We start from the raw sequence: 14,813 nt of genomic DNA, 5'->3' as shown, positions 1-14,813 counted from the left end.
AGAGCAGACGACCCACCACCACACCGTTCGCCGGTCGGCGAGTAAGGCGGGAACGGCCGTGTTCGGGTGCCGCGTTATGTTGGCTTCTTATGTGCTAGTGCTTGTTTGTGCGCCTTGGTGATTCGTGACCGACCATCGGTTTGTTTCTCGCGACTGTCTCGTTGTCGCAACTCGTCTGTGGCATCGCCCGGATACAGCGCCGAGGAGTTCGAAGAACAAGCGCCGGCAGGTGTTTGCGACGGCGGCGCCGGCAAGCGTCTCGGGAACGCGTTGGTGCAGCTCCAACAGGTAAACGCGGGCCGCGCGCTCGGCGCAGACGCTTTTGGGGCGCGGAGAGTTTGTTACTCGACCGCTACTCATTGCGGCAGCGAATAAAGAATACTCGCTCTCTAAGTTTGTTTGAGACAAGAATGCGTTGCAGGTGGCGAGTGCGGGTCGACCGATGACCATGCGACTGGTATGTGGGCGCAGGTCCGTTCGGCTGAAGCAAACGGTGATCTTTCTCTGGAAAAGCCGGTGCATCCGGATGCAAACAAAACTCAGAGCGTCTGCAGCACTTTGCACGAAGGCCCTGTGCCTCCAAATAAACGTTTTTAATCATCCAATCAATCTTGAAAAACTGCCGCATGATGTAACTTACCGTATGTTTCATATTTTTTTAGCACGGTACCGCAGTGTTCATGCCGAGTCGCTGAAACCTGTCCGCGCTTACACTCCAAATATAACCAAAGCTCGCGGTGTAAAACCGACTGTGGGTCCTCATTGCTTCCGCGGTAATACTTCATTTGAACGCTTCGCGGGAAGAAATTCGCCGGAATGAATTCGCTGTCCCTCATTTCTGCCGCTGTTTTTTTCTGCGCTCGCAGGTAATTTCCTTCGTCTACATATCGGCTACTGTTTCTCGCTTCTCAGAAACAAATCCTCGGCGCTGCCATCGCCCACAGTACTTTAATTCCGTGTAGAAATCGCCTGATGGAACCGGTTTAAACTGAGTACTACGCGGCAGCGTTATTCCCCTGAACAATGTTTGCGAAAGTATGCTGTCTAGTACGCTTGTTGCAACCAGCCACATGCGAGATCATATCCTGTCACGCGGCTCACGCCTTGCAGCACCACGCTCAATGTCTCCATGAATAATACCTTGCAATTGTTACTGTTCGCTCTGAGTGCGCTAAGCTTAAGTGTCTAACGGTGATATGGCGTGAATATCAGCTGTGTGTTTTGATGCTTATTTTCATTTGCGTCAAGATGGATTCATTTAACAGCTGGGCTTTGTGTCTGTGTTATGAAAGTAAAAGCAAGAACGGATCATCGCTAAAAGCGCTGCAGAGTCCAAGCGCGGGCTCTTGAGCGCGACAGTAGCTCACTGTGCAGGCAACGCCCACCACACGGCGCGAGTTTTTTTATGTTTTTTTTTACGCGTGGTCGGGTGGAAAGTGAACAGAAGCCAGCCTTGGGAGGACTAGCCGCATTGGAGGTGGCGATGTTACGAGCGAGCGTCATTAGCCTAGCTTCATTGTCTCACAGTCAAACGTACTTCCACTTATGAGCGGGTACCGTATTTACTCGACTATAACTGGAGCCCAAACATGACTCGCACTTTGTTCGCATTGTAGAACAGAGTGAAGAAGGGCTGAAAAAAAAGAATGGATAGTACTGCCGATTAAGGCGGCTTACGAAATGCTGATCCGGATTTTAATGGGGCAGTGACTTTTCCCGTAGTGTTAGGGGATTTGATAAATGGCTTTATCTTGGACGTCTTACACAATATGCAGTGCGCCACTATGGGAATTTTGAGGAGAAATGATTGATTACTGGTGTTGAGGTAGTCAGAAATAATAACCATCTGCAGTAGAAAGATAATGAGTTGACGCACTTGCACGATACTCGCAACAATCAACGCGACGAAACCAGACAACTTAGCGCGGTGTTTCCCTCTGTTTTCGAGTTTGAAAAGTTTTTTCAGGTTTTTAAAAGCATTTATGCTCGTCTTTTTTCTTTACGCGTTGTGGTCTCCTTGAGGATGTGTTTCTTCTTATTTTTTTTTCAATAAATGTTTAGTTGTAACCTTTCATCGTCAGGTGTCTTTGCTCATGTTTCTAGTGTCGTGGAAATAACCAGATGAGGTACGCATAAGGTGGAGTGAGGCATTCTCGTCAGACTAATTTTTTTTTTACATCGCTCAACCAATCCAAGTGACGCCTTCTTCCGGGTCATCACTATCGTTAGAAGTGATAATTTTGTTCTGACGCTCACCCGAACAGTTTTTTGCGTACCCCCAAGCATACCTAAACCGTGACAGCCGCTGGAAGATGCATTACGGAGTTAATTGGCTCGTACTGCGCGGCCTTCAAGCTTTGCTGAGAAAGACGTCGCGATTTGACTACAATTAGAGATGAGCCATCTTTAAACACTTCTTGCAGGCTGACTCGCATGTAGTGGGGAAGATTGCCGCTTTAAAGCAAGTATATTCTATCACCATTATCATCGTCATCCTCTTTACGTCCAATAAAGAACAAAGGCTTTTCATCCTACTTACTTTCAGTTAACCCTAACCTGCGTCACCTGCACCCTCCCTGCACACGCAAACTTACTAATGTCATCTACCGGCTTGTAGTTCCTCGCCTGGTTGTTGCACCTGGTAGACTCCGTGTCTTCAAGTAATATACGACGCATCCACCTCTAACGTAGACGGCGTAAAATGAAAAAGAAAGGGAATAACTGTGCTCACATGGCTCAACAGAGGTGCACTTCAAAGTGCGCCCTCTATTTATTTTATCTGTGCGACTTTTCCCTTGGAAATCAAACCGTTCATTTGCATAATTTGAATCTGTTGTGGCTTGGTTTTCGACCTCTGGGGAGTTGACCTCGTTGGTTCTTTTTAGCGCTTCGCCTACTGTTGCAGAATGTTATTTAGCTCTTTCTTGTTTTATCTTGGTTTTATTTATGTAGCACTGCAGCATACGGTTGTTATAGTCATCTTACTCCATCCGAAAAGGTCGGAATTCGTCCTAACCAATGTTGATGGAAACATTTAAAACAAAAATCTATATTACTGGTGCGCTGCCTGAAGCATTTCATTTTAACGCGACAGCGTTAAGGAGCTCGTGTCGCAGGAAAGCCGGTGTCGTCGGCGTCTTTGGCCGTGAGCGAAAAATGGCGCATCTCGGTGGACACCTGAACCGCGCCGTAAGGGAAGGGGTTTTAACGCGAGTGTTAAGGATTGATTGATCGATTGATTGTTCGATCGATTAATTAATTTATCTATCTATCGATTGATTGATTAATCGATTGATCAATTGATTGATTGATTGCTCGGTCTATATTTCCTTCCCTTACGGCGGGTTCCGATTGTCCAGCGAGAAATGTGAGACAGGCGTCATTTCCTTTCCTTAACAGCAATTGTTCATTTTCCTTCCCTTACGGCCCGGTTCGGGTGTCCGCCGAGATATGTGAGACAGGCGTCATTTCCTTTCCTTAACAGCAATTGTTCATTTTCCTTCCCTTACGGCCCGGTTCGGGTGTCCGCCGAGATATGTGAGACAGGCGTCATTTCCTTTCCTTAACAGCAATTGTTCATTTTCCTTCCTTTACGGCCCGGTTCGGGTGTCCGCCGAGATATGTGAGACAGGCGTCATTTCCTTTCCTTAACAGCAATTGTTCATTTCCCTTCCCTTACGGCCCGGTTCGGGTGTCCGCCGAGATATGTGAGACAGGCGTCCTTTCCTTAAATTGTCCAACGGGCCACGCGTCGCGCCGAACGGGTGATGGCGTTCCGTGTGCTCCTCGGCAACGCTGCGACACGCTGTCGCGTCTCACTTTTAAAGACGAATCTTAAGTGTCCTCCCTTTTTTTTTGCGCAGTTTGTGTCCTTCGTACAGGGTTGACCCCGGTCAAACCCCGCTTTCATTCTGTACGCGATTGATTTTTCTAACTACTCGGCCCGTAACCTGAATGCGAAGAATATATTTCAAGAAAAGTGGAGAGAGACGAATAAATTTGCCCGCAACGAATCGAGTTCTGTCATGGTTGCGAAACCGAGGCCCCGAATGTTTCGGTAATTAAATGTGGGGAAACGCGCTCCCCTTTCGCCGACGTCCACACGGAATCGGATGAAAAATGAAACGCGTTTAAATGTGAAATTGAAGCCTAGTGGATAGCTTTGAGCAGACTCCTGAAATTGCGTTCTTAAATGTTGACCTCTCTTTCTCATTACGCGCGCTTTCAATCGCTTATGTAAGTAACATCTTCAGCCTACCATTCTCTGGTTTCCGTGCATAATGTAAACCAGAATCGAAGAAATCAAAGGCCGCATCGGCAGCTGCGGAAACTTAAACCGAGTTACAAAACCTAGCACCGTAGGATCGTCGGAGCGATCGAAATCAGTTTCGTCCTTTTCATCGCACGGCGAGCTCTATACGCACACGCTACGAACTATCCCCGATGGGATGGCAGCATATTATTTGTTGGTTAGGGAGACCGCCGGGAGGGGGGGTGGTAGGCATAATAATAATAATTGGTTTTGGGGGAAAGGAAATGGCGCAGTATCTGTCTCATATATCGTTGGACACCTGAACCGCGCCGTAAGGGAAGGGATAAAGGAGGGAGTGAAAGAAGAAAGGAAGAAGGAGGTATCGTAGTGGAGGGCTCCGGAATAATTTCGACCACCTAGGGATCTTTAACGTGCACTGACATCGCACAGCACACGGGCGCCTTAGCGTTTTGCCTCCATAAAAACGCAGCCTGCTGGTGCGGGATCAGGGAGGAGGGTGAGCCCCGTCCTCTCTTTCTTGATTTAGGTGCAAAATTTTACATGGGAAAACCTGGCTGAACCCTTCTCTTCATGTTCCCCCCTCAAAACCGCCCGCTCCGATAGCGACCCTTCGAACCCGACCGCGGCGGCTGCGTTTTTGTGGAGGCAAACCGCTAAGGCGCCCGTGTGCTGTGCGATGTCAGTGCACGATAAAGATCGCCAGGTGGTCGAAATTATTCCGGAGCCCTCCACTAGGGCACCTCTTTCTTCCCTTTTCCTTTCACTTTCTCCTTTATCCCTTCCCTTACGGCGCGGTTCAGGTGTCCAACGACATATGAGACAGATACTGCGCCATTTCATTTCCCCCCAAACCAATTATTATTATTATTATTATTATTATTATTATTATTATTATTATTATTATGATTATTATTATTATTATATATTATTATTATTATTATTATTATTATTATTATTATTATTATTATTATTATTATTATTATTATTATTATTATTATTATTATTATTATTATTATAGTAACCCATAATTGGTAAATGGGAGACGGGAAAGCTGTTTTTAGCACCAAGCAACTGCAGAACCTGCTTTGTTCGCCGCACGTGCTCTAACATGCACGCACTAACGTAACGAATAGAGACAAACACACTGCTGACCTTGCCAGCTGCTCCCTCTAGAGCCTTGTCCTCGTCATTAACTGCTCTAATTAGCCGTGACCTAATCGGTTACGACTGCGCGCTGCCATCCGGGAGCTTCATCAAGGGCGGATATATAGCTGTACAGACTCGCGAGACTATAGCGTGCGACTGGAGCGAAATATTAGAACGCATATACGTGGTATACGTGCACACAATCGAGGACAAATTAGATGCGAGCGGAACAATAGAAGGACGGAAGGACGAAAAAAAATAAGGAAAACGATCACGGCTGTTATCCTTGGCGTACAAAGTAAACGCACGCGAAAGCAAGGGACAAGCACTCGCAACGAGTGGTCGCCTTGTCTCGTTACACGAAAGGCTCGCTGGAATTGTCGTGTCTACACCAGTGCGTCCAGGTGAAATGAACGGCCCCGCTTCGGTTCAGATACAGTCGAGCCCGCTTATAACGGCCGCAGTTTTAACGAACGCTCGCTTACTACGAGCGGGGGTGGTGTTACCGTCAAAACATGTGTTAGGGCTATGGCAGCGCGTCTCGGATGAAACGAACAACCGTGGCCGCACCACTCCGTTAGAACGAACGAGTAGGCGCCGTAAACTCGCTCCCGAAGTCGTCGAAAAACGCGCTGTTTTTGCCAGCGCCCAGCTACCGTTATCTCCCCCCAAGGAGTGTGTCCCCCCCCCCCCCCCACCTAAAAAAAAACACAGAAATAAAAAAGCAATATTGAAATTGCAGTTCACCGCCGGCCAGGCTACAAGGTCAATCGGTGAATGCGTGTGTGCCGGCTGGGCAAAGCGTTTAAATTGTGGGAGCCAGAAGCGTGGTAAGAGCGAGACTATACTGCGCACTACCGGTATAATTAACCAATGGCAGCCATGCGAGAAGGTTGAATGCCTGTCACGAGGTGTGCCTGCTGGTCTATCCGGTCACGTGGCTTCCGTCACCTACCGAATCGGATCTCCGCCTTGTGCTGCTGCGTGCAGGTAGCGTGCCGGCGGCACCCAGTCTGCGTCGCCCTTGTGTTGAGCTGTCGAGCAGTGTGCACCAATCAGTCAAAACTGAATTCGGACAGTAGCCGATGGTTTCCGTGTAAAGTGCTACTTCCCACGTGCCTTGCAGGCCCATGCGGCTCAACCTCCACGCAAAGGTTGCTTCACGTACCGATAGAAACTCCGGCGAGGTGTCACTTTATGTGGAGTCCAATGCGCTGCTCGAGCGCTTTACACATAGGTGGCACATTCTGTACATTCTGCGCGCACATGCGAGGCGGTCGCTTCGTCACTGCATCCTTGAAACTGGGTCGTGGTATGAAGACAAGGATGCCGACCTGCCACCAGTCGCCATGGACACTTCAATCGTTATTAGTATTATCACGTCACTAAAGCGGCTACTCCGCAGCAGGGGTCTTTGCCTGTAGCACATAACCGCACTGGAGAGCTCAGAAAGCTTGATAAGGCCTGTTGTTGATATTAATAGTTGTGCACAACGGAATTTTTGAAGAAATAAACTCCACTCTTGTCTGACTCTTGTCTGACTTTTTGCTGTCATATGGCAAATTCACTTACTACGAACTTGGTTACAACAAACGCAATCCACGTTGCCATCAGATTCGCGATAAGTGCGCTCGACTGCGTATGAAATTTACGTATGATTCGCGGGAAGACTTGAACTTGCGACAATGTACGTTGCTGTGGAATATGGTTAATTTGAGCCTGCTTAATTTGAACTGCTTGCTTGGTCCCGTCAACGTGAAGTGTAGAAAAAAAAAACCTTCTGTTAATTCCAACTCCGCATAATTGGAATTAATTCCCAGTCGCCTTCGAGTTCGAACTGTCGAGATGCGAGTGACGTAGCCGCGTGATCAGGCGATACCGCCGCGGACTGCCACGTGCGGTAAATGGTCACTTCACGTCAGTTCTCCTCTTGCAACAAATGGAAATCTGTTGATCGTGCTTCTCTGAAATTTGCGACGCTCCCGTATAAATCAACACCCTTCCTTTATTGTGTATCAAATCTCACCGTCGCGCGAGCATCACCAGCAAGCAGATCCGTGAATTGCCTCCCATCTAATAATAATAATAATAATTGGTTTTTTGGGGAAAGGAAATGGCGCAGTATCTGTCTCATATATCGTTGGACACCTGAACCGCGCCGTAATGGAAGGGGATAAAGGAGGGAGTGACAGAAGAAAGGAAGAGAAGAGAGGTGCCGTAGTGGAGGGCTCCGGAAGAATTTCGACCACCTGGGGATCTTTAACGTGCACTGACATCGCACAGCACACGGGCGCCTTAGCGTGTTTCCTCCATAAAAACGCAGCCGCCGCGGTCGGGTTCGAACCCGGGAACTCCGGATCAGTAGCCGAGCGCCCTAACCACTGAGCCACCGCGGCGGGTGCGTTTTTGAGTTCCCTAAAACCGCGGCGTTTTTTGAGTTTTGAGTTCTAAGTTTTCCATTTTTGTTAGGTGCTCGACTTCTGAGATATATTGTTTCACTCGAGTCCCATTCGTAAAAAACGTCTCTCGGCCCGCGGTCGGTCGAGTCACTTTCTTCGAGTCATTGATAATTTGTTTTTCTAAATCACTTTTTCCATTCCGGGGCGTTAATGTGCGCGTACCAGCTGAGGTGTAGTAGCTGCTAATAGAAAGGAACTAATGGAAGCTTAGTTCGACTCGTGACCTGTAACTATTTAACCGCCCGTGTATAAAGTGTTTTTCGACGCGTCAGTCACAGGAAGCGGATACTGACGAAAGGTGACGTGTGCAGACCTGTAGCAAGGAGCGCGTGTCGATATGTCTTTATAAAGATGGTGTGTAACCATTTGACGAATACTTTTGTCCGTAGAGAACTATAAATGAATGAAACATATATAGCGTTCTTGGGCGCAGATCTGAGTATGTTGTGTTTATGAGCGTAGTAAATCTGGCTTCTAATTGCTGCAGACATAAAAGAAAATAAAAGGGAAATTAGAAGACGACAAGGATATGGTTGGCGCTGTGAAAACGGTGGTGCGCCGCGACCTTCCTCACGCGGCACTCGCGTGTTGTGCCAGCAGCAGTCGTGTTGGTCTGGAATCCGGTGAGGCGAGAACAGCAGGCGTATATACGCACGCACGCACTCCCACGCAGGCTGGCGGGTAGCCTCACGATTGCCGCCGCTTTCCTAACCGACTTGGGTGTTTGCCAGCGTCGCGCTTCGGCTCGTGTGGACGGACATACGCTGACTAGAAGGCAAAGAGGAGATGAAGAAGTGAGAAGAGAAAAGAAAAAGGCACGACAGCGAAGTAGCGCGATCAGGCGCAGTTGAGAGAGACGTTTTGTCGAGCGGAAAGCCGCCCGTTCGAGCTTATCCTTTCGCCCGCGCGCGGACCACACGGCGGCCCTTTCTTTGGCGCACGCAATTTGGAAAGGAGGATGACTGGGTGGACGCAACGAGTACATTCAAAAGGTCTTGTGGCTCCGGAATAATTTCGACCACCTGGGGATCTTTAACTTGCACTCATATCGCACAGCACACGTGCGCCCGTGTGCTGTGCGATGTCAGTGCAAGTCAAAGATCCCCAGGTGGTCGAAATTATTCCGGAGCCCTCCACTACGGCACCTCTTTCTTCTTTCACTTCCTCCTTTATCCCTTCCCTTACGGCGTGGTTCAGGTGTCCGCCGATAGGTGAGACAGATATTGCGCCATTTCCTTTCCCCAAAAAAACCCATTTTCAATTTTCAGGGAACTCCTCGGCGAGTTTCTAAAGAAGGTCGTTACACTTTTTTTAAAGGACGTTAACCGAGTTCCTATAGCAATGCGGTGGCCAATCAGTTCCGAAAATTCTGTACTGATCAAAAAAGAACCCATTACAGTGAAATGGGTAAATTGAAAAGGTTTTCTAAATAATTCCAAAATGAAGTTCGACAAGGTGAGTTGTTGGGCGAGTTGGTTTCTGTATGCCGTAACTACAGCGCAACGAACGGGACGTAGAAGAAGAACACAGTGTTGTGTCCCTGCCTGTGTCCTTCTTCTGCGTCCCGTTCGTTGCGCTGTAGTTATGGAATCCCAAAATAAATTTCTGTAATGGGGGAGGGAACTTATCATTATGACCTTCTTCTGGGGGCCTTGTGCGAAAAATAAAAGAAAGAGAAACGGGAAACCTTTTTCTTCCGTTCTTATATTCTTCCGTTCTTATTTGAGCTTTGTTGAATGTCATTAGGCGGAAATTTGTACCCTAGGATATAAGCGTTGGATGTTAACGTCTGTGAATTGTGCGAGCAAATGAGCAAACTATGAGCAAACTTTTTCAGCGTTCTTCGCTGCTAACACGACCCGCGCGTCCTTCTTTACTTGCTGAGAGAAAATGACCTATAGGCAAGCGCTATAACCCCAGAGCACGCCATCTCTGGAACCCACACGACTGTAAAGGCCGCTCATTAAATTTTCGAATAAATTCGTTGACAGCATGAACGGTAAACTCACATGTGCACTCTTATCATGTTCGGTAAGTATAGAGGAGACTTCAGCAATTTGAAAGGGAAATTTTGCCTCACTATAGCCGGCAACATAATACGTTCAACCAGGCAGCGTACAGAAAATATTCTGCATGCCTCAGTTTGATGAATTGTAATGAATTCCAGCCGCAGATCCGAGGCGGTCCGCCCGCTTCGGGACAGATTGCCTGAATCCGACAGAGAGCGCCCGCCCCGAATCTGCGTTTGAAACACTTGTGCTCCGGCCGGAGCACGTGGAAATATATGGAACGGCATATTTCCGATCGAGTCCACCGATTTCGGCGGAGCAGCCCGGGCTGGCCCGGACCCCGGACTACTCCACGGAGCCGTCTTGGCTCCGAGACCACTCCCAATCTTCCTTTGAAGTAAACGACCCCCGATCTGCCATTGGTATAGCCTTGCTTCGAAAAGAGCAGAGAAAGTCGACACGGAAGTGCTCCGAATCTGCGATTGGAAGTCATCACAGATTAGAAGAGATGTACAGCGAGTGAAGTTTGGGAAAAATCCGCTTCGAAAACGGGGGAGCAGCTGAGTATTCGCTCATGAAGTGCACTGACTGGTCTGTCTTTTATTGCTCTAGATAGGAGGTTGTTCTGTATTATTCTATGAACACTTGTCTCCTAACAACTTTATGCAGAGTGGAAGCTACAAGCAGGTTGTGAAGCATAGAAAGAGAGAGAGAAAGAAAGACGGAATGGCAGGGAGGTTAACTAGGCAGTGCCCAGGTTGTGAAGCAAAGTATACAGTGAACTATAGCGCGAGCAGGGGTTGGTTTGGCAAGGTTCTAAGCGGAGCGCTTTGACCAGCTTTGCCCCTGTAGCCGACGTTTGGTGCCGGTGAAGCCTTCGCGAAGTGTATACTCTGAACGTGACCGGAAGGACTCGGCGAGCGCGGACGAGAGAACCCAGCCGGTGCTGATTTCCGTGGACGTGGGCATCCCCAGGGCGGCCCCGGTCACGCCGATCGGTGAGAGAGAGAGAGAGAGGTCAACTTCGCAGGGATCGATCATCCGGGGTGTATATATAGCATCAAATCGCCAGAGACGCCGCACACACACGTGGACGTGCGCGTGTTTGTGCGCGCGTGTACTCTGCGCAAATATTGAGTACTGCATGTCTATACCATACGCCTCCGCAACGGATGTGTCCGCGCAGTGATCACTGAAGCGCGTTTTTTATTTTTTTTTTCTTCCCTCGTATTGGTGTTCTTTCGGGCGGACACGTACGTGTGGCTTTCTGATGAGCTTTCGGGGAGAGGAACAGGGGAAAGGAGGAAAAACGAGACCACGACTGTCTGTGCTCGGTCGCGAGTGTGGTGTCAACGCCTTAGTTTTCAAAAGTCGGTATAGCTGGCGGCTTTCCCACGTTGCACATTGACAGAGAAATGGCGCCGCTGGTGCACACAGCGAGGTGCTGAACATATACTTTGCAACGCTTGGAAGCTGTAATCGTGGTGTCGTGAGAACCACGTCATCATCATCTACGTCAATAATAATAATAATTGGTTTGGGGGGAAAGGAAATGGCGCAGTATCTGTCTCATATATCGTTGGACGCCTGAACCGCGCCGTAAGGGAAGGGATAAATAATAATAATAATAATAATAATAATAATAATAATAATAATAATAATAATAATAATAATAATAATAATAATAATAATAATAATTGGTTTTTGCGGAAAGGAAATGGCGCAGTATCTGTCTCATATACCGTTGGACACCTGAACCGCGCCGTAAGGGAAGGGATAAAGGAGGGAGTGAAAGAAGAAAGGAAGAAGAGGTGCCGTAGTGGAGGGCTCCGGAATAATTTCGACCACCTGGGGATCTTTAACGTGCACTGACATCGCACAGCACACGGGCGCCTTAGCGTTTTTCCTCCATAAAAACGCAGCAGCCGCGGTCGGATAAAGAAGGGACTGAAAGAAGACAAAAATAAAGGGGTGCCGTAGTGGAGGGCTCCGGAATAATTTCGACCACCTGGGGATCTTTAACGTGCACTGACATCGCACAGCACAAGGGCGCCTTAGCGTTTTTCCTCCATAAAAACGCAGCCGCCGCGGTCGGGTTCGAACCCGGGAACTCCGGATCAGTAGCCCAGCGCCCTAACCACTGAGCCACCGCGGCGCGGCTCATCTACCTCACGAAGCACGGAAACCACGGCCATGTTCGCTGCACTAAATCGTGTGCGTTTAGCCGTTACTTGGGCGCGCAGCTTTGCTGTCAAGCTGCTTTAACGTTATTAATAACGTTCAGTAAGTGAGTTCAGTTTAGTCAAGTAGAATGTGTCGTGTTTTACGCTCGTTTCCAGACGCGTGCAGCTCTTTTTAGTGGTCCACACCACCTGTGTGTAGGGTGACCGTGATTTCCTTTCTCTCTCCCTTCCTCCCTCATCCCCCCTCTCTCTCTTCCCGTGCTTTGCATCGCTGAACGCCAAACCGCTCGGTCGTCAGCAAGAACCGAGCGGTGGAAAGGGTCTCAGCTGAATAAACAGCCGAAAGGTCAATGCCGGGAAGCAGATTTCCTTTTATTTTATTTTTGTCGCGTTTCGCCAGCCGTTTGTTCGCTGAAACATTGCCATGGCAGAACGAAATATTGAGAAGTAATAGCTGCGTTAGCGCAGTGTAATGGATACGTTGAGCGTGCTGCGCGGGTCTCCTCGCTGGCTGCGTACACAGACACGCGGCAGTGTTTACGCGGTCACTGCGAAAAATGACGCATTAGCGGAGCAGACAAATCGCTGCCGCGGTCACCGCTCTTCTGCTCTCGTTGCAACAGTGAGCTCTCATCACAGAGGTTGGGACTCGTCACGGTGTATTATTCTGCAGCTGCTGCGTCTCGTAATGGACGGCGAATGGGGGGGGGGGGGGGGGGGGGGGTTGATCTGTCTGGTGACCCCTACGGAGCTAGTAAAATCAGACGGAGGCTCGTGAGTCGCACGCTGACTTAACGTTAGCGCCGAATACCTATGCTACGCTTAACGTAACAGAAAACTACGACCAGACGTAGGTCGTGCGCAGATGGCTGACTGCGTGGTAGGTCGTTGAGCTGTGCTTCCGTGCGGGACGCCGAAAATCAAAACCGAGGAACAATAAAGTACCCGCCGCGGTGGCTCAGTGGCTATAAGGTGCTCGGCTACTGATCCGGAGTACCCGGGTTCGAACCCGACCGCGGCGGCTGCGTTCGATGGAGGAAAAACGCTAAGGCGCCAGTGTGCTGTGCGACGTCAGTGCACGTTAAAGGTCCCCAGGAGGTCAAAAATTATTTCGGAGCCCTCCACTACGACACCTCCTTCTACCTTTCTTCTTTCACTCCCTCCTTTATCCCTTCCCTTACGGCGCGGTTCAGGTGTCCGCCGAGCTGTGAGATAGATACTGCGCCATTTCATTTCCCCAAAAACCAATTATTATTATTGTTAACAAGAAAATTAAGAGAGGTGCGAAGTACCTTCCCTCTACTCTATTCTTTTTCACCCCTTACCCAGTGCAGCGCCGTTTGTGGTGACCCCTGCAGGAAAGGAGGCAATTATCGGGCTGTACCTTCCTCTTTTTCTTCAAAATACCCCCACCAAGAACCACACGTAAAGCAGATCGTTGACCGCAGGTGTGTCGGGCGGCATGGACAGCTTTGAGTCGCGGTTGAGGAAATGGAATAGCGCATCGCATATACCGGGCGTGTAATTTTATTCAATACACATTCTGAGGTTGCGTTATCACGCCAGGCGGATTTCCCATTTGAGCATACGATATTAACCGATTAATCACTTAACGCATTCTTATTACAGCTGCCTAATTTATCTGCATCGAGTAAAATGAGACGGCCTGTATATATATGCGGTGCACATCTGTATGTGCTATAGCACATACAGATGTGCACCGCGGATGCATATGTACGTGCGGGGTGATGGCCTCCGCGTGACGTGCGTTGCCCACATATAGGGGCCGCGCCGAGAAGGCGGGCCCAAGAACTTCGCTCGTGACGAGGTCGTTGGACTTGTTCTGCGCTCTAGCTACAATAGCGAGGTGGCTTCCGTGCGCAGAGCCGCCGTTGGAAAAGAAAAAGACACAGATCGATTGAGATGCACGGTCTGTACACACGAGTCGCTAGAAACCCTCACTCTCTCCCTTTTTTAACCCTGTGCGCTGCGGGCATGCCTTCTCCTTATGCGGCGAGCAGAGACCTCCGCTTACGCGCACAGCTGCAAGCGCACTTCAGTTCTTCATAATAATAATAATAATAATTGGTTTTTTGGGGGAAAGGAAATGGCGCAGTATCTGTCTCATATATCGTTGGACACCTGAACCGCGCCGTACGGGAAGGGATAAGGGAGGGAGTGAAAGAAGTCAGTTCTTCACCGGAGTCGCTTTTGAGGGCGACAGTTCGGCGTACTGTCGGGCCGGGATGAAACGCGGACGCCGCCTGTGAACAAAACATAATTTGCCACCTTTCAGAGTCAAGCTATAGTAAGCAACAGGTGTGCTTCGTGTCTACGTAAATGATACGATGAAGCGTGTGTAAGCCAGTCGCGGTTGCAAATCGACGTCGGGCTGCGCGCTCGGGGGCTATCGGAAAGCAATACGCGCGTTAGTCCTCGCACTGCGGAGCGACAAGGGTGTCAATCATTCTTGCGTTTTGAAAGCGCTAGCTGCGTGCTAGAAAGGACACACACGGACATACAACGAAGCGCTCCGTCGTCAGCAGTCCGTCGATCCTATGACGCAATGGTTTGGGATATGTCAGGGGTAGTGCTGATATTCCGTCCCACTGAAACCACACAACGTTGTGAGAGACTGGCGTCAGCTATTAGGGGACGAGATTTGACAGTTTCAGCATAGCGCGGTCCGCTTACGCGGGCAGTCAGGTGCATCTGCTCAGCGGCAGGTACGCGTCAAGCCATA

At 49.2% G+C, this 14,813-nt stretch overlaps 1 protein-coding gene and 1 non-coding gene across 4 annotated transcripts in view; one reads left to right on the top strand and one right to left on the bottom strand.

Annotated features, from left to right (window-relative positions):
• LOC144129126 (uncharacterized) overlaps positions 1 to 14,813 on the top strand; it is a 101,219-nt gene continuing 86,406 nt past the window's right edge. For 2 of the 3 annotated variants that reach the window (XR_013313867.1, XM_077663047.1), the window contains exon 1: positions 4 to 288. The gene's annotated coding sequence lies outside the window, so the exon portion shown is untranslated. Of the gene's footprint in view, positions 289 to 14,813 lie in introns of all 3 variants that reach the window. The other variant, XM_077663048.1, reaches the window with a different exon arrangement.
• Positions 11,971 to 12,042, bottom strand: TRNAS-ACU (transfer RNA serine (anticodon ACU)). Its single transcript has one exon. It is a non-coding gene; the product is annotated as a tRNA-Ser (tRNA).

Source organism: Amblyomma americanum, chromosome 4, assembly GCF_052857255.1.
Source record: "Amblyomma americanum isolate KBUSLIRL-KWMA chromosome 4, ASM5285725v1, whole genome shotgun sequence".
Taxonomy (NCBI): domain Eukaryota; kingdom Metazoa; phylum Arthropoda; class Arachnida; order Ixodida; family Ixodidae; genus Amblyomma; species Amblyomma americanum.
The sequence above is the reverse complement of the archived record's forward strand: the minus strand, read 5'-3'. Positions and strand labels throughout refer to the sequence as shown.